Genomic DNA, 25,816 nt, shown 5'->3' with positions numbered 1-25,816 from the left:
GGTTATATAAGATTAAATAAGGGTGGCAGATTTAGGTCACACCAAAGGTAAAAATACCCATTATTTTTCAGAAATGAAAAAGTAGATACCATAAAATAGGAAAAGATAATACATATTTGACAAAATTTGGGAGGAAGAGACAAGCCTTGTATAGAACTAAGAGGTAGCAAAGACAATTGATGCCACAAGCTCCATGGCTGGAAGCTCTCCATCTCAGTGGGAGCACTGAGACAACCAGAACAACCTGCCACAAAGTCTCTACCTGAGGAGTACCATCCTCATTGATTTCTTTGATTTAGAAATTATTCTAGTGCTCTAGTCAGCCAGATAATCGCTTTACAAAAAGAATTATTAGTATCAGAACTTCTGCAGCTCTGAAATGTCCCTCAGCAAGCAAACAACTAACTCTTCCACCCACTCAGTACGCCCCCACTTGTGAATTGCAATTAGCATTGCAAATGTCTTTCCCTTTTCAGAACTATTGATTGTGCTATTAAATAGCAGCAGAGAGTTTAAATGCTTGGAAATCTGCTTTAGCTTCCATTCTCTGTTATCTATCTACCTACCAAACTATCTATCAATTATCTATCTATCTATCTATCTATCTATCTATCTATCTATCTATCTATCAGAAAAAAAAAATCCAATTATCTACAGGTACTACCATGACACAACCATTGCACAACCTTCCATTTATGGGCAATATATATAATACTATAGTATTCCCACTCACCTTTTAAAAGCTTTATTTAACATGGTCTGATTTTTTCCCCACTATTTAGGGGAAATTCTCCCGTTGTACATCCCCCCTGAGCATACCCTAGACAAAACTTTTATGACTAATTAAAAGAAATAGTATTAGGCCAGTTCATCTTCTGTGTGTCTCTCTGTTTTTTCTGCTTAATAACTCACTTTATTTAAACCTGAATATATAGATATGTATGGATGTGCTGGTTATAAAGAGGCAGAAAGAAAGTGATATATTCAATATATAGTTGCTCTTACATGCAGACATTGCTTTTAAGGGTGAACAGAAGGCTATATCATGACTGACAGGAGTTCAGAAACTTGCAAATGTGGGCAGTGAGCAAAACTTCACATTGGTACGAGTGTTCTTAATACACTTGGTGCAACACTGGTATAAACCCAGCAATTTACCACACACTGCAAGATGATTGCAAACATCCTCTATAATCCTGTGAAGGCCTAGTGGTGGAAGCAGAAAGACTGAGAAGTATTAACACTCTGAGGAAGAGGTTGAGCTAGAGCCTCACTCTGCCATGCCTATGCCCCACATGACAACCTCCTCAATTAAGAAAAAGAAGGTAAAGTAGTAAATACCTGAAAAAACTTCTGAAAAATATAAGGGAAAACTCTCTCCCTTTTGAGAGGAATGGAGGGCCCAGTATGCTGACTAGACCTAATCTGCTGCTCATTGTCATCTTTGAAAGGTCATGGGAATCAGGAGAGGTGTCTGAGAACTGGAAGTAGCAAAAGTCACCCCAGTCTTCAAAAAGGGAAAGAAGGAGAACTCAGGGAGCTACCAACCAGTCAGGTCAGCCTCAGCTCAGTCCCTGGAATGGTGAGGGAGCAGAGAGGAAAGTGGTGGATATTGGTTAGCTCAACTTAAACAGGGTTTTCAACACTCTCTCTCATGATGTCCTGATAGACAAACTCAGGAAGTGCAGACTGGAAGAGTGGACAGTGAGGTGGGTTGAGAACTGGCTAAATGGCTGATCCCAGAGGATCATGATGTGTGGCCCAAGGTCTAATTGGAGGCCTGTCACTGGTGGTGGTCCCCAAGGTTCAATACTGGGCCCAGTATTATTTAACTCATTCATCAGTGACTTGGGGCAGAGGCCTCCTCGGTGATCTCACTGCAGGCCCAGAGCTGGGAGGAGTGGCCAACACCCCCGAGAGCTGGGCAGCCCTTCAGAAGGGCCCTGACAGGCTGGAGGGATGGGCACAGGAATGGTCTGGAATTCAGAAAAGGCAAATGCAGGCTCCTGCACTGGGGAAGGACCAGCCCAGGCACCAGCACAGGCTGGGGGTGCCCTGCTGGAAAGCAGCTCTGCAGAGAAGGGCCTGGGGGTCCATGGACAATGAGCTGTCCATGAGCCAGCAGGGCCCTGGGGCCAAGAGGGCCAATGGGATCCTGGGGTGCATTAGGGACAGCAGTGCCAGCAGGGCAGGGAGGTGATCCTGCCCCTCCACCCAGCCCCAGTGAGGCGTGTCTGGAGGGCTGTGTCTTACCTCAGGACAAGAGAGACATGAGAGAGACACAAGGAGCTCCTCAAGTGGGTCCAGCAGAGAGCAACAAAGACATTTAAGGGGCTGGAGAACCTCTCTTATGAGACTGAGGGAGCTGGGCCTGTTCAGCCCTGAGAAGAGGCAGCTGAGAGGGGACCTCATCAGAGTCTGTAAGTATTTGAAGGGAGGGTGTCAAGAGGAGCCAGGCTCTTCCCAGGATTGCCAAGCTTAGGACAAGAGGCAACAGGCAGAGACTTATGCACAGGAAGTTCCACCTGAATACGTGGAAGAATTTCTTCTCTGTGAAGCGAACAAGCACTGGCACAGATTACCCAGAGAGGTCATGGAGTCTCCCTCTTTGGAGATGTTCAAGAACCATCTGGACAGAATCCTGTGCCATGTGCTCTGGGATGGCTCTGCTTGAGCAGGGAGGTGGGAGCAGGTGACCTTCCAGCCTTTCCCATTCTGTGATTCTGTGAGATTGCTGTACCACCACAAAAAGATTCACAAACTCTGTGTCCAGGAAGGGAGGAGACAGAAAACTGCAATTTTAACAACTTCTGACACTAGAGGATGAGCACGGTTTGGAAAATCAACACATCAGAAGGGCTTTGTTTATTTCAGACAAACTCCAACAAGACTTCATTTGCATTTGCACAAACAGCAAAGTGTGCTACAGTAAGCTTTTCTAAAGTGATTAGCTGGAGGAGGGAAAAGCAGACCTTCCCAGCTTTGAAGATCCATTTGTAATCAGGGGAGGGATGCAATGAGTGATCATATGAGTCAATCCAGAAGAGGGGAGTCCATGCTGCTCCAGAGGACTCTGCCTTGGGAGAGCCCTCTGGGCTAATCCTCAGCTGCAGCTACCAAGGCAGCTTTTCCTGAAGTGCTTGGGGAAGAGATGAGTTTTTGACACAAGTTTGCCTAATTTGATGCTTTCATAGAAGCAGCTCCATCTCCATAATCAAGAGCTTTTCTCTTTGCTTTCCTGTTTTGCTTTTAAGCTTGTCTAGCCACAGTATTTTGACAAATTTAGAGTACATCAGCATTAGGGATGTAATACATTCAAGTGATGTTGCAGACAGGCCTTATGCAAACAGAGACAAGTCTGAGAATCCATGGGGTCATGGTGAAGTGCTAGGAACAAAGGAAAAAACCTCATGGGGAGGGATTATTCACTTGTTTCTGACACAGAGTTTCAAGCTGAGAGAATCAGCTGCTTTGGAAAAGTCTCACATTATCACATGTGTCTCTTCTGATAAAACATCAGGTAACACTGTGTTCCAGGTGTAAAGTACTCAGCTTGCTTATTGACTGCACAGTGGTAAATTCTTCATTAAAGCTGGTTTCTAGCTGTATCTCAGAAACTGAATGTTCATTTAAGTGAAAAGTGACCTGAAACCATTGCTACTGAGCAATCAGACCTTATATAGGAAAGTCTGTGCAAGTCATCAGACAGATTGCAATAAGGTATCTCAGAGGTGAAAGATAAAAACCCAACTACAGTTGGCTTGGCAAAAAGTGTTCTCACAGGAACATCTTGCTCCACGAACACTGCCATTCTTAGAAACAGACCAGCTTTAGGCATGGTTTCTAAGATTCAGGGGAGTCTGGGGACTAGACAAACATCCTTTCTTGAAAATAAGAATTTAAATTTTTTGCTGAACTGAGATGGACCAATCAACCAGGCCAGAAGAGTGGAATCCCCCAAGAAAGCTGCCATGCATACAGTTGCTCTTCATGACAAGAAGGGGAGCTTAAACTTGTGACTCCTGCATGCCAACAAACTTTGGTAAGTAATTAGCTCAAGACCATTAGTTTCTTAATTGGTTAGCTATTCCTTCCTTCCTATATCTGCAAATGAGAGGGTAAATTTTCCTGTGATAGGAAACTCAGCTATAATGTTATATCCTAAGGAGAGTAGTTTCAAAGTGTTTGTTTTTCTCTTGAGACCTGATGAGACAGAATCTAACTGTTTTTACCTCTATGAGTTAAGGAACTCAATGACCTTTTTATCTATGTATACAAAAGTAAGACCATTCACCAGGCAGGTGGTCCCACACCATTGCATCTCCAATCTGTAACTTTTCATTGGAACTGCATTTCACTGCTCTAGCTCCAGCACCTCTAGGTGAGCCTCACATTTCAATCAAGGTAATTTCCAGCCAGTTATAATTTTTATCCCCCTACTTTTACATTGATTTATAGAAATTATGATGAAAGATTAGGAAAAAAAAATCTGTTAGTGTTCAATTACTTCCTTTTTTTCATAGCAAGCTGGTTACATTAAGCAAAAAAGGTATTAAACTGTCACACTGACATGGAACAGCAAGTTGACTTAGATTTGCTTTTGGAAAATGAGTCAGAAGAAATGAATTTATATTTCCTTAAATGTTGCATATGTGCAAATATTCTGAGTGTTCAGTAAGCAGGCAGTTCAGTAAACCTACAGCACGCTATAAAACCTCAGCAGAATCTGAATGGGAACATCACAGAAAAAGGAGTTATGGGTGCAAAATATGCTTGGACAGAAATCACCATTTCCCTGTACAATTACATAGTTTATTACAGCTGATTTTTCATGCAATTAGTAAATTAGATCAGGATGTTCTAAGTTTATTTTTTCAGCAATCTGCAAAATATTAAAAGCAATAAAATAACAAATCCAGACATTTATATTGAAGTGCCTATGGGGCAAGTTGCCATATTTCAGGCTTACTAAGGACTTTATTGCCAAATCCCAAATTATAGGACACTGACATAAAATGAATCCTTTTAGTGCAGCTGTGTTTATTTTAGTACAGAGTATGCCTACGTTTGTGCTTTAGTTCAGATCATGAACGTGCTTTTCAAGGCAGATTGTGCAGTTGCTGCCACTTAGAATGCTTTGATTCATATGATGGAAAGGCCTCAGAGGATACTTTTACAATTAACCAGCTTCTTTTCAAATTAAATCAAACTGGAGGATGGGATTGAGGAACACATTTACTGTCCTCCAGCTGCTATGACCATTTTGTCCTTTGAACCAGAGCAGAACTAGTTTGAAGTAAAACTCCCCTGAAATGGGAAAAAATTGTTCTCAATGAGTCCTCCACACTGGCTGGATCTCTTCCTATGGCACTGAACTTCTTGCATGTGTAGGTACAGCCACCAGAGACCTACAGTAAGCACCAAAAATCCCTTTCCATTCCTCATAAGGAAAAAAATCCAAGCCTCAGTGGACAGTGGGTTTCCCAGGCAAGTGCTTTTGAGCCTCTGATGTACAAGTGAGATCATAAATTATCTAACTACTAAACTACAGAGAAATTTAATGTGATCTTTCCCAAATAGAAATTAACCTAATATTATCCTACAAAAACACCAAAGACATTTCAAACCATGCTGGTGTATGTAATTAGAATAACATGGCTTATGTCACATCACATTCACTGGCTTGCATGAAAACCCCCAGAAAGAAATATCTCCCTTTTGTCTTTATTTTAGACTGTAAGGCCACTGGCTTAGGAACCACAACATTGTGATACAGCAGTGGAAATCCCCTTTCTGTTCATGACTTGGGCTTGCTGCTGTTTATCCATTCACCAATTTCACCTCCCTGTGTATGCTCTTCACAAAAGCTAAGCGTATTTGTCCACACATTTGGCAATCAGGGATTTCCATCTGGAGTTAAGTTATGCATGCTTACTGAAGTGCATCTCAAGGACAGTCAGTCTCAGTAATACAAAACCTCCTACAACAGATAATGGAGTTAAGTTCAATGTCAAGTACCTAGATTTGTTAAAATATTTTAAATTTAAATTTGAAATCAAACCATAAAAGTTGTACAGGACATTTTAAGTCAAGTATAAGCTCTGCTTCTATGACCTTAGACTTATCTATATAATTTGGTGATTTTATTTATTTTGCAAGAGGATAATAAATAACAGGAGTTACAGCAGTTTCCATGCAGCCAGATAATGATTAGTGCTCCCAAGGACAGAGTTCAAGGGAATGTCACCCCTTAACTCTGTATCCCCTCAGGGAAGTTTAGTTGTTAACACAGTCTCAAACAAGTGCAAAGTAGTATGTAGCACATACAAATTTCATAGTTATGTAATTATGCAAATGACACTTACATGAACTATATCATCCATAAGAGAAAAAATACCACTAAGTCTTGTGGAAAAGAATTTCCTGCTTTTAGAGGCACTAAATTTAGATGTCTAATTTAAGCATCAAGGCAGCCATTATCTGATTCTGTTTATGATCAAAGCAGGGAATAATTGCCCCTGTCTCAGCTGAGGAACAACATAATTTTCATAGTGGGTGGAAGCCAGTGATACGCTGGGAGGGATTAGGAAATTTATGAGCTGGATGGCAAAGCCTTTGATTCTGAATGCAAACAGATGGAGACCCTGGCACATCAGGGCCAGGGGTTTTCTACCAGCCAGGACTTTGAGGACATGCTGTGTAGACCATATTCAAGTCCTTGCCCACACACAGTAGATCCACTTTTATACCTTGCCAAGAGACGTGTTTCACAGGCTTTTCTGGATTTGATACAAGGATAGAACCAGTCTTGAGTTTCCTGAGTTCCCATTAGCTACATTTTTATAAGGCATATACATTTTTATCTGTTACTCAATTTTGACATTGCAAATGCACAGTTCTCTTTGGTTTGATATGTATGTGGCATAGCAAGCTTTAAGAGGATGACACTGGGGTGCTCTGGCAAAGCCCACTGCACCAATACAGTCCTCTGTGGTACCTGTAAAGCAGCAGGGTGCATTCCACTTTAATGCCAGGGCCAGCCTGGGAGCTGGTAATCCAAGAACCTCTCTGTAAGAGGCATCTTTCACCAGGCAGCAGCACAGGACTGACCCTAGGAAGTTGTAGGAAAGTGAGAAGTAAATGGTAAAATGGAATGTCTGAACACGGAAGGTCCTCCCAGGAGTTCTTAAGAATAACAAAGCTGAGACAGGACTTCTGCCTGCCTGTCATTTAACTTAAATCATAGCTATTCCCTGACAACACAAGATCAATTTGCAATGCTTTGGAGATTCAGTGTGTATTTGCTTTGCTTGCTTTCTCTTTATTTGGAGAATATAAATGAGGATAGGAAAAAAGACAAAATTTTCAGAGAAAATCTTGTTCCCAAGGAAGAGAGAAAGCAACTGGAATAAAAAAGCCTTTTCTTGATAAGGGATAAGGTGGTATTACAGAGCCATGAACAAACCAGCACTATGTAAACCAAACTTAACAGAGTCTGATGGGCCAGTCAGGTATATAAACATGTAGACATCAGAAATCTGCTTACACAGAAACAGAAGTGATGGCACTGAGAAACTTTTCAGAGAATGCATTATTGCTGAAAGGCAGGTACAGAGTTTAATCCAGTCTGGGAAAACTGCCTGCACTTTTGGTTTTCCAATCAAGGAACCTGCTGGTGGCAAAGCAGGAGTTATTTCAAGCCTAGACATGTAGATGCAGGGAACAGAAGAAGTTGCTTATGAGAGGTGGGTGAAATTGCCAAAGATCATGAGGACTGGTTGGGATAACTCCTTAACAGGCTGAAATAAGTCGCTGTGGGGCAAATGAACAATCACATCCCATGAGAACTGATCATGCTCATCTTACAGAAAAGACTCACATACTGAGGAATGACTTACCTTATTTCAAAAGTGCAAAATGTTTACACAGTAACAGAAGATCCCAAGACATACATTATCTACAGCAAGAGTGGAAAGCTTAGACCACACTGCAAGAGAACTTGGTATATTCTGTACAGAGAGACTTCATGATGAATACTTAACATCTTTTGAAAGATGCAGTGTCAAAACCACTAGAACTTCTAGAAAAAAAAAAAAAGAGAGGTTCATGAAAATGTCTGTTAAACTTTCTGGTTCTGCTAAGTGGATAAAGTATTGGATAAAGTATAAGGAAAGCCTTATTTATACAGAGAAACCGTAACAGATGCAAAACCAGCTTTCAGTAGTAGGGGGAAAAAATACATCCTGGTGAGGGACCAGGAAAAAAGGCAAGAGAAAATTACTTAAGACTTATCCACAGAGCACAAGAAGAAACTAAATTATGAAGATCTGTGCATCTAAACTCCAAAATTCAACACCTTTTGCCATTCTGAAGATGGAACTAGATGCTGCAAATCCTGTCAATCTCTGTAGTGGTTTTTTGAGGTGGGCAGATGGGCCCATTATAAAATCATCAGCTTGTACACAGCATTTCAGTACAGCTCAGTTATGACCAGTGAGTCTATTCCCGTGTTTCAATTCCCACTTATTTCCTTTGTAGTGAATGGAGCACAAATGCAGAGACACAGCAATTAAATTGTCATTCACAAAGGCTGAAATTGAAGTACATCTTTCCAACAGGGGCATCTATGCCTGCATTCACATTATTACTAGATCCTTCACTGTTTCCTTTTCAGTGGTTTAACAGTTGCCTAATAATTAGATATTCAGTTCACTGCTCAAAAAACTCCTGGAAACATGATGTGAAAAAGAAAAAAATAAATGAGAAAGTGGTATACCTGTCTGAGGAAATGCAGAGAAAGCCAAACCCCATCTGTCTGCAGTCATCTGCCTGGACATTGGATGTAGATTGTCTGAAAGCTACACACTTGCAGATCAGGTAGAGCTACACATCAATTTGCACACCATAGCACATTAGTTTGCCACAAAGAAAATGTGCTGTTCCATACTTTTAGCTAGCCCTGCCTCATGTTCCATTAGCCCTGACCACAGGAGACTTGCCCAGTCTTGCTGTTCCCAGATGAAATTTATTCCTGAAATCTATCAAAAATTATCTTAGTTTCTTAAGCTATAATTAGATGTTTCATTCCCATTGCACTGATCTTCTGCCTCTGAGCAAATTTTGAGTTTGCTGCTAGATAGCAATAGTCTTTCCTATATGTAACAGGTATTCATTAACCATTTTTACTGGTGTCCTTTCAAAATTACAGGCCCCAGCATATCTCCTATGAACACCTGGTGACTGTTGTTATAAGATCTGCTTCTGTATGCAAGAATTGACTGGCCAAAGAGGACAAAGATACTGGCTCTGCTATACAAATAGAAGTGGCAGGTCAGGTCCAGAGTGAATAACAACTGCATCCTCCAGGCTAGGTAGGGAAGGGAAGGACAGGGAGCACAGGTGCAGCGAAATTGAGGGGCAGATAGGGAATAACTGCTAAGAACACATGGAGAAAGGACAGATGATCCTGAGGTTCATAAACTCTTCTGTATTTGTCGAGGCTTAGCAGCATTCAGGAAGAAGCAGGAGCTCATTTTATTTTAAAAGATGCTATCTGGGCATTCCAGAAATAGACTGGTCTCTGACTGGCATTACATTAATCAGCCTCACTGCCATTGCTATAACAAAACTCATCTCTAGCTACACAGGGAATGACTACAGCTATGCAGAATATGGCTCCAGCAGAGCATGGTCAGGGGGTACTGCAGCAGCTGATTCTCTAACAGCAGTAGAGCCAGGCCTGTATTTATCCATCCTGCTGAGCTCTGTGCCCTGCTCCTCAGAAAAGCAGCCTTTGCCATATTCCCAACGTGACAGATCTATCAAAAGCTCTGCTTCTTGGTGACACTGCTGCACATAATACCAGGTGGAGAACTAGAGATGATATCAAGGAGCTGCTCAGTTATCTTTGCTTGCTCAAAGTCTGTAAAGTAACAATGATGAAGCTAATTAATTGTAGGCAATTAGTGCAGGTATCTGAACAAGGAAGAAAATTTTAAAAATTAAACAGATTGACTTTGGATGTGGTTGTATCTTTTTCTATCTTGTCATGATAATTTCTGTTGAGTTACACATTTGACATCATAGGAAGAATTCAGTTTGATGTGAAGACATTTACATGTAGGCATTCACAGACAAATGCCTAAACCCTATTTTTAGTTAGCAAATGCTAAGGAGCTCCTTAGGAAGAGTTCATTTGGACACCTGCCTGGGATTCAGATGCCTAAAAACAGGCATCCAACCATGCTGTTTGGTTGCTGTGGAGATCCCTGACGAGCCCTAGCACATGCTCCAGGGAGTTCTCCTGGACCCCTCTGGTAAAGTCCAGTCTTGAGGAGACATTTAAAAAGCAACCTAAGAGATCTCCAGTATTTATATTCTCACATTCAAGGCTGCAGAACCCACTTTTCAAGCATCACTGGAGGTCAATAAGTACTGGAAAGAATTGTTAGTTAATTTGAGTTCCAAATGAGAAGCAGAGCCGGGAAACATGTTGAGAATCCACATAGCCTGTCTTCTTGACTAAGGCTCTGGAGAGAGACTTGGGACATTCAAAAAGAGCAGCACACTGAGCCAAAATCTGCTGTTTGTAATGTGGGCATCACTATGTGGCTTGATGTCGGAAAATCCAGACAAAAACCAATTTCTTAGTTCATGGGAGGAGGCCACAGAGGAGAAACACAAATACCTAAGGCAATGCACTAAAGAGCCTCATGATATTGTCTAGAAACAATGAAGGAGATCCAAACTGTAAAAATGTAGAAGAGCAAATCTGATGAATCATACACTGCTGGACAGACACTCCATGGGAGAAAGGGAACAGAAAGGTAGCAAGGCTGAAAAAGATCTGAGCAGCATACACAGGAGGAAGGGTCAGAACTGGGATTGTGGTATTCAGTAACAACAAAAAAATAAGCCCAAACTAACAGCCAGCACAAATTGCACTTTTATTAGGAGCTCCACTGTGTGCAGTGTGTAATACAGAGTTTAGGAGCAGGAAAGCACCAAGGCCCAGTGGGGATCCCATGGGTTTACCAAGTCCTCCTGGGAGATGGCAGGGGCTGGGCAGCCCTTCCTGATGGCATATTCTTGAAAGCACACCCCAAACACTGCCATGTGTCTACCTTCATGCCAGGATGAATTGGAAGGGATCCAGACAAAAGCAAGGCAAATGACAAAGAGCTGGAGGGAATGACTTCAAAGGAAAGATTAAATGAGTTAAAATACGCATAGCGTGGCTAAGGAACCACTGGAGGTCAGGAGACAGGGAATACAGTAACTGTGAGCCATTATTAGGCAGAGGTATAAATGAAATGACCTTTTCATTCTCTAAATGAAAAGGTCAATCATTGAGAGTAAATAGGCAGGAGGAAAACTTTGTCTTCTTATTAATATTCTTTTCCTTAATTTTTGCTCCATATATGGTAGCTTTACCATACCATCATGGAATGCCAGATGCAGGAAGGACACAAGCACTGAACAAAACCCTGTCTTTTTTATTAGTGTACTTTAAATTCCATTTTATAATTCATTTAATTGCCTCCTCTCTTACTGCTGTAGGCCAGGCTCATCATTACACAGGACTAAGGAACCAGCTCTCTCTGAAACCAAAACTATTTCAACAAGGCACATTCAAAATAATTTATGAACATTTCCAGTATTGCTACAAGATTATTCCTTCTTCTATTCCTTGTTATTGCAGGGCCAAACAGTCTTGGAATTCCTTGGGCTTATATAATTTCAATGAAATAATAAATGATATTATGATTTTTCATGAGAATTTCTCCTCCCATCTGTTTTTTGTTGTCATTGTTTTTGATTTTGCTTGGGGTTTTTTTTCTGTTCTGTCTTTGGGGCACACACAGAGACATCTGAAAACAGATTAACCCAAGTCTCACCTCTCAGAAGGAGAATCCTTGTCCTGTCATCAGTTTAGGTAGATTGTAGCCACTCAGGGAGGGCAGAAACTGTAACTGTGCTTCTAGCCTAAGAAATTTGTGCCTAGGACAATTCTTTGCATGTAACTATCCCCTATGTCCAAATGCTAATGTTTCAACAGCCACCTTTGTACTGCTTTCCTTATATTAGTTTCTTCTTTCATTACTAATGATTGCAAGCTTTTCCCAGTAAGGATTTTTTCCCTAGTAAATCTTTTGAGGGTGTCACTCCTACTACCTTTTCTTCCTTCTCACCCTTTACTCACTGGGGTAATGTATACAGCTGTTTTTATGTTATTTTTAATATCAGAAGGTCAGAACCTTGTCTGCATATAATCATACAAGTGAATACTAAACTCTGAGGGAGGTTTTCTTGGATCATGGAAGACTGATATTCTTCTAGGCAGTAAAATTACCCCCAGTGATATGAAAGAGAAAGACACTTCCTTTGCTCACAAGTCTCTTAAAAGTATGAGTTAAGAGCATCTCATCCTTTATGTTCAGCAGCCATTTGACCAAGAACTGAAAGAACTGAAAGAAACATCATTGAATCACAGAAGTTACAGCTGTGCAAAGCTCACACACTGGGAGTTGCTTTGTCTGCTCTATGCCCAACTCTTTTCATTATGGAAGAGCTCCCTACACTACCATTTGCTTTCTTTTTCAGGTCATAAACTCATTTCCATTCATAATGCAAAAAAGGAGTAATACAAACCAAGGCATGCAAAACTACATTTTAAACCAAAATAAGCCTGTGGAACTTATGACAAGTTGGAAATGTTTAAACATTTTTCACTAGAGTTAGCAGCTTGAGCAGTATGAGAAAATTCATGGGAATCTATGGATTTTTATGATTTTCCCCATATAAAATTGGTTTTGAGTAAGCTCATTTAAGGGAATGAAATAGTGCATTTTGGCAAAGAGCCTCTGTATGATACATATTTATACTTCTGTGCAATATAATGCATACCTTACAACCAAAATTATATTTTTCATTGCAATATTTTATATTGTCAAAAATATGAATTTCTGGGGATTTAATTTGATTTTATTTAGAAGTGAAAATAGATGGAATTCTATTTTTTTACAGGATCTGGTAATACCTTTTTTCCCCCTCCTTGTTGCTTCCCTGGTGAGCAAGCAATCAAATTTTAAAAGGATAATCTTTTCCCAACCTTTGGCTATAGTTAACAATGCTACTTAGAGACAGCAGTTTAAAAAGTTACTTTGAAAAGTATAATTGATGCAGCATGAAGTGAATCAGGAGGGCAAAGTTGATGTGCAGATATTAACATAATCTGCTCCTCACATTCCAGAGGAGTTCACATTCTTTCCCAGCATGTAATTTCCTTATTAAAAACACTTCTACCTTTCCAGTACAGCCCTTTCTTGGATGCACAAATGACAGCCTTTACATCCTGAAAGACACTCTGTAGTCTTCCCTGCTGTCATAGCCTGCACATTTGGAAGAGGAAAATGCCCAAGTTTGGGGGTTCTTTTTGCACAAGGAGCAGTCAACCAACAGCAGCCTCCTTCATGCAGCTGTTTCTACATACATACAGAGCCAAAGGCATGAATAAACCTTTCAGCTTCCTCAAAACATGCAAACACGCTCAAATCAGTTCTGCATTAGATTACTGATCCTCATTTATGATACTGCCTAGAAACATATGAGAGTGGTTCAGAAGAGATGCCTTTTATTTTTAAGTTTACTTAATTGTTTGAATAAGCAGACATAAAAGGGAAAGGGCAAATGAGTTTGCTCTCTGAAGGGATGAATGCACTGCTAGCTTTCCAGTGGGGCACATTGTTTTCCATTGTTTTCTCTGTACTGCAGACACACTTGTGAAATTACAAAATTCCAGAATAAAGTTAAATGTTTAGAAACCACCTAATTTGGGCTCATGATGAAGCTTTCAGGTGCCTATTATTAGTACAGCCATTTTCCAAATCTGACCATGCACTTCTGAGATGAACCAGTCTTGAAATACCTCATTTTTCCATGCTCCACACAGAACCAAGCAGTCACATCTGTGATATCTCACTCTCAAAAACCACACAGCAACTTTCTTCTGCTGCTTCAAATAGCCTCTGCATTCAGCATGGGCACCAGTGTGTGAAGAGGAAGGGACAGAGAGATGTGAAAAAGGAGAAATGAGTCAAATGTGGTGGGGTTCCTCCCTCAGCATCTCTGTTGGATTCCTACCTGGAGATTACACAATCAGAAAGCTCAGCAGCACTTCCCCATATCTCCAGCTGTATTCACATGGCACATAGGTCCTGCAATTGGATGTGGTTATTTGCCAGCTAGACATGTCAGAGGAGATCCCATAGGTAGGATCTCCTTCCTGCCAGCTGTTTTCCAGAAATGGAGCCAGTGTTAATAACAGGAACAGGCAGAGCAGCGGCTGCTTGGCACATCAGAAATGAGGCCACTTGCATTTAAGAGTTTATAAATGGATTCAGTTTTCTAATTTCAGGACCTACATTTGCAGGAAAAAAATCCTAATTCATCGTATGGCTTTCATTTTTAACCTTTCTGTAGATGTGCAGATCTTTAATTTTCAGTTCTGTGCATACACATTATAATCTCTCTAAGTATAAACCAGACTTTATGGTCTTCCTATATATAAATTTAGAATTCTCTGATCAATGTATCTTTCATATGCATGAAAGAACTACTCCACATGCTACTGCAGACTCCTACATTTGCCTGTTCTTTTATTCAGCTGTATTGGATTTTCTTTTTTTTTTTTTGAGCAGTCATACTCCTTTGACAGTACATAGCTGTCATGGTTCTGTCTCACAGGTTTCTATACATCAGAGACCAGCTTTAAAACTATTTTGACAGGTTAAAAGCTGGGATTTTTCCAGGGACAGGATGGAGAGAAGCAGGAATGAGAGAAGTGAAAAAGAGTATTCCTTGACACCCCCTAATCTCCTCAGTGCAGATGGCACTGTCATTTCCAAGTAGCTTCTGTGCACAACAGCCACTGTGAAAGAGTGAAAGTTGGAACGCTGAAAATAGTCTTTTTTAGGGAGAGGAATATACATATCAGTATGTTCATCTATCCAATATGCCCAGCTGTGAATGCACAAGCAGACAAATGAGCAAAGCTTACCTTCCCACTTCCTCCCCTTGTCCATTCACTAAAATTAATTGTTCCCCAAGATGCTGTAGGCCACATTGTTAATTATTGTCTCTCTCTTCTGCACCTGAGGCATCACACTGGTTTAGAAAACAGCCTGCAAACAGATGGAGAGCTGCTGGAGATGAATCTGAAGGTACGTTGGGAAAAAAAAAAAAAGGATAGAGACTTTATGATACTGCAGGCTCAGATGGTCTATTAATTTTCAATAATATTCTGGAAAGGAAGGAGGTCTCTACATGTTTTTAGGCTTAATTTGTTTTCAAAAAAGGAGTTACAAGAGCCAATGACTTTTATGATTTCATCACAATCACTTACGTTTAAAGAATATTTATGGGAAAATACTCCAATCACCCCTGCACCAGCCTTGCTGTTTGTCAGACAACCCTTCCCCACACAGGCAGCTGTACATGCACCCTGCCTGACAGGACCAAGGCTGCCTGTCTTGCAGACCAGACAGAAATGCCAGCTTGAAGAGGATGCTGCATGCAGCCTCTTGCCTGCTGCCTTAATGCCACTGGCTCATCCCCAACACCAACCCCAACGACCTGATTCTGCCACCACGTTGTCACAGAAAGCCACAGCAGCCTGGGGCAAAGCTGTCCCTCACATGCCCAGCCTGCCTCCATCCCACTTGCAAGAGGCAATGTCCTGATGCAATCCCAACCAAAGTGCTTCTCTCTTTGATCCAGTCTGACAATTAACAAAAAGCCACTGCAGTTGTTGACATTGCCTCGTTTTTCATCTTCCCAGGCTGAGGATCAAAGTTGGTACAACCATAACAAGGAGGCAGGGATGCCTCTAATGGTGCTCAAAGCTGTCCTGTCCTACTGAGGAGGGCACTGCAAAGGGACACAAAGCAGAGGCATCCAGACCTACCTGATGTGCACCATGCCAGCTTCAAAACAGGTAAAAGGGTTTCCCTTTCATAAGTACTTCAATGTGATCATTTTCTGTGTAAAAGTATCCAAGAGATATATCCAAAAACCATAAGCTCTTCTAATAGAGCCATCTCACTCTCTTCAAAGGGAAAACTATTGCTGCACATAAGGAACAGTTGCAATTTCTAAATGGGGAAAAAAGCCTTTCAGACTTGGCTGTAAGTTCAGCTCTGAACATTAGCCAAATTACTTCAGAAAGGCAGTGAAAAAGTTATTAATAGATTTATCCAATGACTATCCAAAGGGATGCAGATATTTTAGCCAAGAAGCAAGAAAAAGCAAATTAATTATACCATGACCAGCCCTCTGATCCATATAGGAACAAGGAAGAAATGGTTATACCTAAAATGCAGTGGCCACCCTTCCTTTTTCAGTGTTGGCATTGTGCATATTTTGTGGAGCAGAGTCTACTTGGCAGAGGTTGGTGCACAATTTGTCGTGTGTTGTACACAGTGTGTCAGGCTGCTATATGAATGTGTAAAGGAACTCTGGAACTTAAGTATGGTGTCATTTCCTCCAGTACCCAAATTCTGCATATAAGTATTTTGCAATCGAGCAGAGATTCTCAACTGCCATAACTTTGTTAAATTCTTGGTATAGAAACAACTAAATGCATAATGCATTGTATATGGTTCCATACATTTATCTTAGATAACTAAATCTACTGTCTCTCACTATTAAAAGCTCATCAAATATAATAAATATGTCACAAGAATCAGTCTGTATCACTATCACCTGCAGAGGTTAATACACAGTATATTGTTGCATGACCTTGGGATTCCTAGTCAAGGATTCTTAATCTGCCTTTTCTCCTGTTCTTCAGATGGTGCAAAATGTGAACATTCAGCTGGTAGGGCTGAATATGTCTGTAACTCCTTCTCTCTTTGCAGAGGCAGTATCAAGGCCTCAGGCACTCCATCTGCCCCATGGGTAAGAGGAGGAGGTAAAGGTGATTTCTGCTAAACCATCTTCTCCCTCAGTGCTGCAGAGGATGAGATGGGTAACTGGCAGTGCTGGTGCTTACCCAGAGCACTGCAGACTTCCCAAAAGCAGTGCTGCAAATAATACCAGCAAATAATTTGATCTGGAAAGGACAATCTATTCCAATACTATTTTAGATTCCTTTCTTTCTTCAGTGAACCCATTGTTTTATTTTGGACAACAGTTCTTTGGTAAAATGCAATTGTCTTTAATGAATTGCTCTTCTGAGCTGTCACTGTCATTGTACCGAAAATTCAGGGCAATTTATTTGACCTGTAGCAGAGGTGTAAGACAAAAACTTTAGCTCTTCTCCATTCTAACAGGAGTGTTTGCTCTGGTAGGATTAGTTCACTGATGGGGGCTTTTGGCTATGGATAGCACAAAAGAAAGATTCCAGTATTTGGATACCTATCAGACACTAATGTTTGTAGGCTGGGCTGAGAACAAACTTGTCCAATGGTGGTGATACATCACAGATTCTTCTCTGGCTCTCATAGGCCCAAGGATGCCTCTTTCATTTCTGCCTTTTATGAGGCAAAATGAGAAAAGATCTATGAAATCAATTCACACTCTCAAAATGGTGCTTTAGTCATGGGTCACACAATTAGCCACATCTGCAAAGCGGTACATTTGCTGATTGCTAAATTCTCACCTCAAAGAACCTGGGCTAAATTTTAGTTTAAACACCTTGGTACATGGAAAAAATGTTGCAATTGCACACCTAAATGCCAGGTATTGCAGTGAACATATGAATAAAGGAAGGTTTTTTTCCTCTGGAAAAAGAAAAAGGTTGTGGCTGAAGGTTCTGGTCTGTTCTGTATCATTTGTATCCCCTCTTGCTGTTCCAAGATATTTCTATCCTTCAGAGCCACAAGATATTTCTGGGAAGAACTGCATCTCAGCCAGACTTTATCTGTTACTTTTAACTCACACTTGATACAAAAACCTTTTACATCCCAACAAAATACGATTTTGCCTCTAGCATCAATTATCATTCATCTGGCTTTTGAAGAAGTTGACAGGTCTGTATTGTCCTTGCTCTCCTTTTTCATGCATCTTGAAAGATATTTGCCTTTCATTCACCTCATGGCACCTCAACATCCTCCTCACTTCTCAAAGATATCTGCTAACAAGGCTTTCAGACATCATCAACCTGCTTTTAAAAATTCAGCAATGACACCCATAGGTGCAACCTGATTTAAAATTGTCTTAGCCAGTTCCTGACCCCTTATGCTGCTAAGTAAGGTTACAATTTACCCACAGACTACTTCTGTATACATGTAAGGCCGGGTGCAGTTACACAAGTAAAATATGGTAAGCAGTCTTCTAGTTCTGATAATTAACAATAAGGCTTCAGCTAAAGTGCTGATATTTACAAAAGCTTGGGAGTTGTCAATAGACATCCCAGATTTTGTTGTATGTCTCAAATGGATCATTTAGAACACCCTTCTGTACAAGCCTGCCAATGACCCCAGTGACCTTGCTGAGCTCACTGAGAATGATCAGCCCAAGGCAGAAAGGAAAAAATAGAAAGCAAAATCAGAATGAAAAACAAACAAACAAACAAACAACTCCTCTGTCATGGCAATTAGCAAAGCAATCTTTTGGGGGATGATGTCAGCTCAGGTTGGCATCTGCTCCTCGGGGGGGAAAAAACAAAGTGAATATCCGACAGGAGTGAAATGTTTTAGAAGAGAGGGAAGACTTGCTCTAAATTTCAAACAGGAGACATAGCTAAAAAGAAAGGAGAAAGAAAGAGCATGAGAAAAGCCTATGAGGAATGAAAAAAAGCTAACATGAAGGAAAAGGAAAGCAAGCAGGGAGGACAAAGTGAGCTCCATGAAGTAGTTCTATGAGGGGACCATGTCAAAAGCCAAAACCAGTGCAGCATTACAATGGCACCTTAGCAGAGGACAGAAATCCAACCCAATGGTAGCCAGGAGAGGACCCAGAGGTATTTAAAGCCTTCATTGAATGGAGGAACCATGAGCAAAACTGTAAGGAAAATAACAAAATTTGCACTAATGTCTCAAACACTCTCTCATAAAATCTGAACTTTCCCTAAATCAACACAGCCAAAATAGCTAAACTATTTGCAGTACTTACATGTAGTGCCTGCACCTGTGAATAAGAGTGATTATTAATTTTCTGTGCATAGGTCATGTAAAAAATCACGTAGTTTCTCTGTGATTTGGTTTCCCCATCTGTAAAGCTGCCACCTCTGCTTCATTAAAGGCAAAGAGGCAAAAAGTTGACAAGGAAGAATATAAATAAAGAAGGACAAAGCCGATGATTTAATGGCAACATCAGGCTCAGGTCCAGATTAAATTAAAAAGCTTATAAAACAGTGAAGCAGTTAACTGATATATTTTATTATAAAAACATAAGCATCTTCCAAAATATATCTGAAAAGTGAACATGACAATTCAAAGTGTCAGTATGAAATTAAATTCCTCTCTTTTCTGCAGGCATTCACAGGCTCTGCTTCCCTGTTGCCTCCCTTCTAGTAAGACTTTTCCCCTTCTTTACTCTTCCTAATTGCCAGGGTTTAAAGGACACTGAAGAGCACAGGATGGGTTCATTAGAATTGCAAAGCATCACTGCATACCATTTGCAGCAGGGCACCATTTATCTCTGTTGCCACACCATACTGTGAGGTGGCACCAAAAACCAGACGCTGCAGTCCAGAGCTAGGGAATGCTAATCATCCTACCTCAGACCCAAACCATGCAGGATTCAAGGTTAACTGTGGTGGAGAACATCTGTTCAAGGCAATAAATGACTCCCAAGGCAAACAGGAGTAGGCTTTAGATTTTTGACATGAACAGCTTCTTTCTGTTGGCTTGGAAGACCTGGGTCAAATTCTTGGCCATTTGTTTCAATCTCTTGGGTCTACATAACCAATTCTGTCCCCTTCCTTCAATGGAGGGCACAACAACCTCTCCTCAGACCTTTTGAAGGTGCCAGGTTGTTACCCATGGCAAAAATGAATACGACCATGTCTTTCTTTGCTTAGTTGCAGTGAAGTAACAATATAAATTACACCTCCTGCACAGACCTCAGCACAGCATCTATGCATAAATACCATCCTGTAGTTTAGCTAAAGGATCTGTCCAGCCAGTTGCCCATGTTCACCCTGTCCAGACTGATACCTGAGTTTAGTCTACCTCAGAAATTCTACCTTTCTATAAAATTTACTTTAAAAATATTTCTATTTTAATGTCTTTCATATTAAATGCCACACATGTGTCCTGTCTTACAGCAAAAATAAGCAGAACTGGAAAAGGTACTCAGTCAGCGCTACATTGTGGTGCCAAAGCACAAGTAACTATCAGGTTGCCAGATCTGAGACTCCACATTAAGTTACTTGCACTTGGTCTAAGTCTGTAGCCCTGCTCTTTTTGAAGTCTCCAGCAAGCCTGCAGTTAATTGCAGCAATAGTAAAATGTATTTTAGGGAGCCACCATAAAGAGGTAGGCTGGATTATCTAATGACACATACGTATTTTACTAAATGTGTTACTTGTCAAGCTAATTAGTTACCCTGTAAATGAAAAGGTCAACCCTGCATAGCATTTGCATCTCATCTTTCTGAGTCAAATTTCCTGTGCATGGTAGGTGGAAAGAAATAAATTCTACTGAAGTTGTGAACTGCTGATAGGAGGAACAATTTGGCAGGCAGAGAAACATTTGAAAAAAGCTGTTCAAATCTGATCTGAAGCTAAGAACATGGCACATGTCCATCAGGAAGACACCAATCCCGTGGCCACCAGCTCCATATTGTACAATTTGTTTCAAATAGCTCTGCAGCCAAGCAATACATTGAAACTGTCAGTCACACTTTACACTTTTTCCACTGCTTCTGCTGCTCTTTACTAAGCCACATACGCAAATAGAGGAGAGACAAGGCTCATGAAATCACTCCACTGCACCAAGGTGCTACTTTTGACCCCAAATTGCCACTCTGTAGAGAAGAGTTACTTCACAAGCCACACTATTGTGTGCACCCTCCACTGTGTGTATATTTCCCCCTATTTCTACAGCTGGAGGAGAAATCCATCACAATATAACTATTCTACACCTGCAGCTCACTAATTTTAAAGCTCTAAGGGCCTTGCACATCTATAGCAGCCCTTTTCTTTTCCAACACCTTTGTCATTTACCCATATCTGAAGTATGAATAATTGGCACAATAACAAATGCTTGAGAGCTATGGACAAAGCCATCAGCAAGAGGTTAAAGAAAAAGCATCAGAAGCCTTCTTGGGGAATATCAAACCAAAACAAACAGAATATTTTAGGGCAGTCGGCAGATTAACCAGGAACTTTGGAATTTTTTCTTTTTCAGAGAAAGAGCCAGCTTTGTGTCTCAGTCTGTAAACATCCTATGCCAGAAAGGGATCTTCAGAGACTCTTTGTCCTTGCTAAAGGGCTTTACTTAATGGGGTGTTACATGAAAAAGCATATCTGTCTTTCAGGAAAATGTGCCCTGCGGGCTCACTGAAACACTGGCAATATCTAGAGGAAAAAGAAAACCAGGATATGAAATATGTCCTGGCTATTCTAGGTTTAAATATATATTAAGTCACTCTGCAAGGACTGAAAACTCTGGTGTCATAAATTTCCCAGCAACTTGTGTGCATTAGGTCGATGTCAGGGGACCCTGCTCCCTTCAACAGGAGTCACATCTTCCAAGCACAGAATCTTGCTGTCAAAGGCTTGCAGAAGCTGTCCCAGCCAGCTCTGAGCTCACTCTCCAGACAGGCTCTCCAGTGCAGGGAAGCCATGGGATCCTTACAGCCCCCTGCCATGGGCTGAGCCCCTGCAGCACTTCCACTGGGACTGACACAGGAGCTGGGAATTCAAAGCCCTTACACCTACATTGCAAATGGTTACATCATTCTTCAAATGACAGGTCCTTTGAAATACCTGAATTATGTTGGACTATTTCCTTTGTGAGTTCTTTGGTAAGAACTTCACACCCCACTTAGCTGGCCTATATATAACAGGAGTAAGTGGATTGCTTAAGATACAATATAAAGAAGTCTTAGCTTATAACTTGTATTTCAAAACCCTTCATTCTCCACATGTTTGAACCAAAGTTTTAAATTCAGAAATTCAGATGTACTTTTTTTTTTCTGGTGCACATATGAGCTTATGCATGGGTAGCACTAGGAATCAATTAGTCCATTTTAAGGGGAGTGAACACATACTCAGTTCTAGGCCTCAGAGAAGACATAGCCCCTCCATGTACTTTTCATCAGGCAGGATTTTCCTGAATCCCAATAGCAATTAATATGGCACTCATGTTCACCCTCCTCTACTCATGGTTCATCTAAGAAATACTTCCTTCTGGCTCTGAGTTACCCATTTTATGTGTCAGAAGGGATAATAATTCCTCTGTGTTACATCAACTTGATTATCTAGAAAGGAAAAGAAAATATTCCTGATTTTACTTGTAAGACTTGCACAAGAGAAATTTAGGAGATAGCAGTAAATTTTTAAATCTCTTTCTTGCATGATCCTGGCTAAAAGCTCTCTCTCTTCCCTCCTTTGATTTTGACTTGGTTCAAGAGTATCTGCCTTGTATGCAACAGTTGAAATCTTCTGGTACTATCAAAAATCCCACAACATGTACAATTGTGTAATTAATCTGAAACGGTTTTGGTGTTTGGAAGGCAAACATTCTGTGTCAACTTTAGCATTTTATGAGGAATATTGAAATTACCAGTGTTTACCTCAAGGACCCTAGTACCTTTAAACCCAAATTACCTTAGAAGCCAGTAACCAACAGTTCAATTTGGTACCTCTTCAACTGGTTCAGCTCTGTGCTGTGCTGATTCACCACACCAGCCCCAGCTGTCCTATTCTTAAATTGTTTTTTGTCCTGCTCTTTAAGATACAACTTGCAGCAGAAAGAGAAAATGGGAACACCAGTGCAGACTTATTCTTAAAACAAATGCTCCCTTAATCAAAACCAGATGACTAACAAGCATAAAATTATGGCTCTAATACCACATATAATCGTTTATCTCATTGCAAAGAGGCATACATCATTTGCATTGTGTTCCAGTAGTGTTTTATATCCACTTTACCATAATCTAAATGAGCATGCACAGCACAGACAAATGGAGATTCAAGCCCATCTTATGCATTTGCCTGGAGAGCACAATGATGTTTGCTGTGTGTGCTTTTAAAAATCATGTTCCTATAAATAAATACATTAAAATGTAAAGACAAAACAGTGGGCAATCTCACTCTGAGCAGTTTTAATTGTGAGATATACTTTTCACAAAAAAGGGATATTTTTAAAATAGTTTTTTTTCTGGACAGCAGTTTTAATAAATTATATTTGAAACTTGCATGAGCTATGGAATAGGTTTGTTGAAGAGAATTTAAACCTGTGGATACATCAGCTCAGCATGTGGGTACTGCCAACCACACTTACAGTTCAGATTAGAGAGTATTTTTCTTTTGCCCACTCCTCATTATCTGAGATGCACTGAACAGTCCAAGCCAGGGACTCAGCTTTAAGCAACTTTAAAACTTACCAAAATGGCAACTGCCAAAGTATGTATTTCTTTCCTTGAACTTACTTCTGCACAAAGGCTGTAAGAAGCTTTCACTTCTCCTTCTGCAGCATCCTTCCTATTCCCAAAACCACCACAGCTGAGAAGTTCAATAATGCATAGTCCTTCAGGGAGAGCAAGTATGGCTCCACATGACAATATTTGCAAGAGCTGATTCCAGCTCCCATGTATGACTTTACATCCTTTTCTGACCTTGTAGATCTGTGAGAAACTGGCACTTGAAATTCTGACATTTTTATAAGAGACAAGCTGATCTTATACCTAATTTTAGAGAGCTTTATAAAGCTCTTTTTCCTATTCACAAGGATAACTTGCTCAGCACAGCTGATCTTACTGTACAGAAGTATGAGGCTTTACAAGCAAAAAAACCTGCATACTAAAATGGCAAAATTCTATTTTGTATTGTTAAGATCATTTATCTGTGACATATGTGGCATGAAGATGAAAATATGACATGCTCTAAAGGCTTTATTGTTATTTCACTTGGACTGAACTGCATTGCTTATGCTCAATGCACCATTTGTGCAACATGCTTTTCTGATTCTGCCCACAACCTAAAGCTACCATCCAAAAATCAAGGGAGCAGTACAATCTTGACACAGATTAACCTCAAAAATAAACTGTAACTATATTAAAGAACTGTGAAATTCTACCTGGAGATTATTTGCTCAAAGAACAGGAACATGATAGAGATGGTAGGAGGATGTATTGAAAATGCCCCTGCTCGTCACAGGGGTGTTAGTCGAGGTGATCTTTAAATGTCCCTTCCAACACAAACTATTCTATAATTCTATGATTCTATGATTCTATGAATTATCCTCAGCAAAATAAAAGAGATAAATGGATACTCTGCACAGCACATTAAATGCTTCAGTGTTCAGCAGAGTATCATTCCTCTTTTTCCATCAGTCTGTCTTGTATGGATTTAGCGCTTAAGAGAATAACTATATTACATATTTTACATACAAGAACAGTAACTATATTACATATTGGAATAAGTATGTTTATATGTGGAAATTAAGGATTCTATATTATTTATCTTGGTGAGCATCATGCAGGTATTTTATTATCTGTATGTCCCACTCTTATTGATTGACATTCAGTGTCCTGCTGCTAGGGGTGGGTTTAATTGTATTCCTCTAGTACTTTAAACTTTACTACTTCTTTCCTACCAGCATAATATTAAAAACATTATTTTTTTCTTTACACACTCATGTTTCTGCATTCATTCTAATTTTTTCCTGGAGAGTCTGCTCTCTTTCCAGTAACCTTCCTCTTGTATACCAGAATGGTGTTCAGCTTTGACCACTAGTTCTGCATCATTTGTTTCCTCTCTTCTCACAAAGTATTCCCCTTTAGCTTACATGCTTTATCTTTTTTATCCTAAATTAATTTAAAATTCACTTCATCAGTTCTCGGTGTTTATCTCAGCTTAGCTTTTTAGACAAATCTAAAATTTGTGTGTGTCTACATATGACATAGTGTCAAGAGACTTATATATCCAAGCACAATCTGCCCTTTAGTTTACTTTCCTTTGGCTATTCAGGACTGTTCACACAGAAATATTGCCCACTATCAAGCCTGATTGCCTGGGCTTTAAACAACAGCAATTGTTTTTCCATATTACACATCCACAGAAGCACAAAAAGTTCTGAGTTGGAAGGGACCCACAAAGATCATCAAGTCCAGCTCTTAAGTTAACAGGCCATTCAGGGATCCCACCCATGACCTTGGCCTTATCAGCACCAGTTGAGATAGCAACAGTTGAGATAATTCCATTTAATTCTCCCTCCAACTATCTCCAAAAAATACAGGAAAAACAACTACCCTCTTTCTGTCTTTTGATGTTTCCCTAGCTGTGAACAAGATGTGAAAAAAAAAATTCGAAAGGCTTTTCTTACTTTACCTTAATGATTTCTCTGGAATTTGTGAATGTCATTCATCTAGATCAGTTACCTTGTCAAAATGTAATGGTTCCATATACTTAACAGTGTGCTCTAGCATAATCATAAACCCTTTAATACCTTCTGTGGGAAAATACATTTTCATCTTCCAGATGTGACCTTCAGCTTTTGTCAGAAATGCTATACTATGAAAGAGAAAACACATTGAGTAAGCTGCAATATATTCTTTAGTAACAATAGCTCTTATTCATGTTGCTTTATGACCTGGCAAGCTAGGTTTGACAACTAACTCTACATATTCTATGCCTATAAAACCA

At 40.2% G+C, this 25,816-nt stretch overlaps 1 protein-coding gene across 25 annotated transcripts in view; it reads right to left on the bottom strand.

Annotated features, from left to right (window-relative positions):
- Positions 1–25,816, bottom strand: part of LOC129117519 (uncharacterized) — a 415,270-nt gene that overhangs the window by 254,047 nt on the left and 135,407 nt on the right. For 10 of the 25 annotated variants that reach the window (XR_013180184.1, XR_013180183.1, XR_013180165.1 and 7 more), the window contains exon 3: positions 15,059–15,182. The exons of the other annotated variants lie outside the window; for them this stretch is intronic. The gene's annotated coding sequence lies outside the window, so the exon portion shown is untranslated. The remainder of the gene's footprint in view (positions 1–15,058; positions 15,183–25,816) is intronic. 25 annotated transcript variants of the gene reach the window in all.

The sequence above is a fragment of the Agelaius phoeniceus genome, chromosome 2, assembly GCF_051311805.1.
Source record: "Agelaius phoeniceus isolate bAgePho1 chromosome 2, bAgePho1.hap1, whole genome shotgun sequence".
Taxonomy (NCBI): Eukaryota; Metazoa; Chordata; class Aves; order Passeriformes; family Icteridae; genus Agelaius; species Agelaius phoeniceus.
This window is presented reverse-complemented; position numbering and strand designations above follow the sequence as displayed.